We start from the raw sequence: 5744 nt of genomic DNA, 5'->3' as shown, positions 1-5744 counted from the left end.
GGTGCATGCAATTATTCCTCCCTAGGTGTAAGACCCTACACTTGCTTGTGTTGAACCTCATCCGGTTTCTTACTGCCCAGCTCTCCAGCCTGTCCAGGTCTCGCTGAATGGCAGCACAGCCTTCAGGCGTGTCAGCCAATCCTCCCAACTTCGTATCATCAGCAAACTTGCTGAGGGTGGCCACTATCCCCTCCTCAAGGTCATTGATGAAGATGTTGAACAAGACCGGACCCAGCACAGACCCCTGGGGGACACCACTGGTTACAGGTCTCCAGCCAGACTCTGCACCACCAACGACGACCCTCTGCGCTCTGCCAGTCAGCCAGTTCTCAACCCACCTCACTGTCCACTCGTCTATCCCACATTTCCTCAGCTTTGTTATAAGGATGTCGTGGGAGAAAATAACTACAGTTTTTCTTGTATAAATTTTTGATTGTAGAATTGTGCAACAAGAAGTTGGATTTAAAGTATCTCAGATTGCTAATATTGCTTATACCAAGGATTCCACAACTTTACACTGGCAGCAGTGGAAACATCAATGGTGTAAGTGCTAGTGGCCTAGACATTCAAGTTAGTAATTTGAGCATACTTATTTTAAATTTACGTCAACGAGAAATACTCCAGAACTATCAAGTAATCTGCTGTAAATGCCAGTACAGAGGTAGTTAGTCCCAAGATCTCATCAGAACCTTCTGGTGTAGATAGACATGAACTAGAGCAATGCTCAGAGGCATTACAAAGGCAGTTACTATCTGGTGGTAAGAGCACGTGCAGATAATCAGAACATCACTAGGAAGATTCAGTATATGTATATGTATACACACACACACACACACACACGTGAATAAGAACATATTACTTATTCTCGATCTGTCAAGATAACGTTCTATTATTATTGAAGTTTAATATTGACTCTTTGGTACTATAAACATAGGCAAATAAAATAGACAGTTAAATTCCTAATCCTATATAGGTAGCAGATGTGCAGTCAAAGCACAGAGAACTGACACAACTTGTGGCTAGTGCTGTCGATGTTACCTCCTTTCCAAGAATAATACGATAGATAAAAAGTACAGGGACAGCAATGGAATTTATTTTGAGATACATGGACCTATCCTCTTTACAGCATTTACTCCCAAGGAAACTAAAGAGATAATTCAGATGACATCTGATTTCCTGGCAGTAGAGTTGGTATCTTGACTATTAAAAAAATTATGTGTAAGTAGATTCTAAAACTAAATATTGTTAAAAAATAAGCATATCTCAGATTGAGCCACGGTTCTCAGCATTGTATAATTTTGACCTTTTAGTTCCTGTAAAACTCTCTCATCTATCATTAGAATGACTTTCCTCTTTTTACACAGGATGAACTTTAGGAAAAGTGAAATACTAGTATGATTGGCAGCAAACTCAAGAATAAAAGGGTATAAGAACTGCTTCGACAAAGACATGGCTGTTATTATTCCTCCTATTAAAGAATGGTCATTCTGACAAACCTGTTCAGAAGCCCTTAATTTATCTTCCAAGACATGGATGTTTGCCTTCAGTCTGTCATTTTCATCTAAACAACAATAGCAGAAAAGAACAATAGACTAAAAGGTAAAAGTTGTTACATGGAAGCATGAAAGAAAATTATTTACATTTTTTTAAAATTGTCTGGACTCTGAAGAGACCTGACATTTTCTAGATGTGATAATCTTAACTTACAGAGATACACAATGTCTATACAATTTCTTTGAAGAAGAAAATTCATTGTATAGTTGTAATATATATATGGTATTACTACACTGACCTGCTTTAAGCAATCTTTAGCAATTGTTTACTGCTGCATTCAAGAAAACCTAGATTCAAAGTTAACTTGCTAAGAAAATGAAAGATTATTTTCATATCAATAATAATTTCAAATTAAGAGATGTAACTTTTTAAGTACTTGTTTCCCAAAATGAGAGCTTACTCAATTTGTGTGGGCTCTTTTACAGCTTGTTTATAGTGGTTGCAAATATACAAATCAAAAAGAGAATTTAGGAAAAGCAGATAATGCTTTCTTGATTAACAAAATTAATTCTGATTATTAAAAGCAGCTATCTACTTCCAATTTTTAGAGTTTTATTAACTCTTATGCTAAGGTACCTTGAATACAGAATGGGTATATATAATTAAATATGATAACTAGACTGCAGGATAAAAATATGTTGTTAGATGATATGAATAAAAATTAAGTACTTTTACTTTTTAATTACAATAACAATGAGCAATTATCAAGATTTTATGGATAACAGCCAAGTTTCAGCCTCCTTGAGATGAGGGTTAACACTCCAGTTTTACAAAGCACTTTAGCAAAGACTGTGTATAAATGCTTTAAGAAAATACAGCTCAGTGGTTGGGTAATACTTTCCCACTTTTTCTTAAGTTTCCTTTGGTATGCTGAAATAGGTTTTAAATCTAACTATTAACTAAAAATCTTGCTAGAACAGGAATTCCTTTATGAGTGGATTCTAGGCAGAATAACAGTAATAGACATTTACTAAGACTATAGAAAACCAAAATCTGCACAGGATTGATTTTAGATATACTTTGTTTCATTTCAGTCTGGATGCTAGTGAGCTTCTCTCTAAAAAACACAGTGAACGGAAAGAAAAAATTAAAAACCCTGTTCATACAATATTACTGTACAGTACATGTAAGAACATTTTTCTTTTACCTTTTATGTTACACTGGTTTTCAAGAGTTTGTATAAGACCCGTTATCACATTCCGTAGAGCAGTACATTCTAGAAGTGAAAAATTCGCTGTTTGAAAATATTTTCTTCACCACTTTAATTTAATATGGCAATTGAAAAAAATAATGAACATCACATTTAAACAGTACTTTTTTAACATTATAAAAATGTCTGAAAATAATATACCTTTTTGAGTAATAGAATTGCAAGCATAATTCTTCTTTATTGTCTTTCAAAAATGTTCAACATGTTTTTTTAAGAGTGGGAAAAATACAATGCTTTGCTTACTGTAAGACCGATTGATAGTCTTTAAGAACTGGAAATCTCTTTCTCCCTGGGAGTTAACCTTATTTAATTCATCACACGACTTCAGAGAAGGACATCTTTTGCAAGAAAGACTTACTGACCATACATATCTAAATCTCAATTGCACTGTATAAATCAGCCTAAAGATTCACAGCCTTTTAACAGCAGACTACAAGAATTCAGAAAAAGTCTCTTCACCCAGTGGTGATAAAAGGTGCTTTAGTATTATGAAAAAAAGCCTGAGACTTGGAAAGTAGATGTGGAAGAAATCGAGATGTAGAGTGAGGGGCAAAACACAGCAGAACTAGACTACTTTCGAGGTAGATGACAGAACTGTGAGTCATGCAGCAGTCACCAATGAAGAGAAATGCCAGATGCCAATTGAAAAGGGACAGAGGTGGTAAGATGACAGTCACACTGTGCAACAAAGAAAGGCAGGCTAAAGGCAGGACATAGAAAACCACGCTTTAAGAACACTGCGAGTTCAACCATTCAAGTCAAACTTTCTTAATTCTATTGTATTTGAATTATGATGCTCATTATCATAATTGGTATTGAATACATGTGTAGGCATATAGTTCTCCCCAGAACAAGAAGGTGAAGAGAACAAGGAATGGTATCATGATTTGGAAATAAAACCCCACCATGATCTTGTTAGTTATAGAAAGTGAGAATTTTCTTTTGAACGAGATAAGATGCTTCTGATCGGCAGATTTTAATCCTAAAGTTGTCTGTGCCACTGTTAACCAGTTAAGTCAATGGCGAGCAGCTTATCATGCCTGCAGGCCTCTTTCCAGGTCAGGAGACAGCTTTAGTATGCCACTGTTTTTTTCTATGTCACAGGACATACTGAACAACAGTGTGCACATCCATGAGAGCACAACTCTGCATGCATGTGGAAAGAAGATGTACTCCTCATTTTACAGATACCCACTCTGAGATTCGAGCTTCCAGGTAATGAAAATGTGTATCTATATATAAATGAAAGTTATTTGTATAACTGTAAATAAGTAGAGAAAAAAAAAGAAAAGGGTACGGTACCTCGACAAATTAGGCTTCCTATGTTTTAAAGTAAGCATCTAAATTTGGACATTTTGAATACTGATAATTCATTATAATCCACATCTGAAACACTGAAATAATTTCTGTCACATCTGAATGCAAAAACTGCAAAATTTGTAACACAAAAGACTTCAATGATCCATATCCTTTAAACATACTTTGCTGTCCTTTTTATTTTGTTTACAAATGTGTCTAAAATGTTTTGTAACTACCTTGGTTAAACATAAACCTAAATCTTCTTACTGGCTACACAGATAACAGCTTACTAATATACTATTACTGCTTATTTTTAGCTTTTATCTTGATTACAGACTAAACTCAAATTTAACAAGCAGTACAATTTTATGATTTTTTTTTTTTCCTAGCCATCAAATAAGGATGCCATCATATTCTTGGCAGTAATTAAATTTTCCATATCAAAATACCAACGATTTTATGTAATTAAGGTTAGGTTTACTTCTTCACTAACAGCATTTTTGCCAAGAATGCTTTTAATAAGACCAACACAGAATAGTGGTGTGTGCATATATATGCAGCTTGTTGCTATCCTACATATTTATATTCCATAATTTTATTTTTTGTACTTGAAGACCATATGGTGTACCTATAATAGAACATTTTGTTCTCATTAAAAACTTTTTCATATTGCTTCTTTTCCTTGTAATTCTAACAGTTAAGCTACAAAACATTCAAAGACACGGAATACTGGGGACATTAAAACTAAGGTTGTTCCTCTTAAGCCTTTTCTTCTTGTTTTCATAGTACCACTTCATGTCTGAAATGGCTTTTAATATCTGCAACAGATAAAGTATGCTAAATAACACTGCTCTTTGTAAGATGAAAGTTTTGTTGAGACCAGTAGATCCTGTAATTGAAGTCTACATAAACAAATTCTGAAGTCACAATGGTGAATTATGATTCCAATATTTGGTTTTCTACTCAAACTTTTTGAACTTTAACCTATTCTTCCTTCAAGTCTGCCTTTCACAAAGCTGTGTGCCAGCCACCGTCATTCCCTTGCTCCATTCTTCTAAAAAAGCAGTAGGGGGAGCGCGAAGGGCATAAGAACAGTGAGTGTCAGCTCCTACACCATGTAGTACATCACATCAACAGCATTCGTGGAATAATCCTGTGCAAAATTTGAAGCGTTAGGTCACTGTGTCTATTTATACTGACAAGTTCTGTTACAATTTTTCATTCTTTTGAAGAAGTAGGAAATAAATTATAGGAAGTCATACACACATTGTAAATACATCTATGCATTTGGTAAACAGTTTGACAATAGATAGTCTTACAACGAATCACAGGTATTTAGATGCAAACTCCTTTTTTTGTCCAATTCCAAGAATATTTCATTATCTTTATTATCATAAATATATATATATGTAAAAGCAATTTTCTCATGTTGAATTATAGTTTTGACTGGAAGAAAGTGCTGAGCTCACAGTTTTTCTTGCCTACACTAATGAAGAGAAAACACAGTTTTGCTAAATGGTCACAGTTTTGCAGGTCATTGGCATTAGTGTGGCTCCTTCTCTATAAAAAATACACCTTCCACACAGAAAGACTGAACAGCCAATCAATATTATCCCACATTTAGTATTCATAATTCACTGCAGATCCTTCCATCACTTTTATAACAGAAAATATTTCCTTT

Source organism: Meleagris gallopavo, chromosome Z (genome assembly GCF_000146605.3).
Source record: "Meleagris gallopavo isolate NT-WF06-2002-E0010 breed Aviagen turkey brand Nicholas breeding stock chromosome Z, Turkey_5.1, whole genome shotgun sequence".
NCBI classification, from domain to species: domain Eukaryota; kingdom Metazoa; phylum Chordata; class Aves; order Galliformes; family Phasianidae; genus Meleagris; species Meleagris gallopavo.
This window is presented reverse-complemented; position numbering follows the sequence as displayed.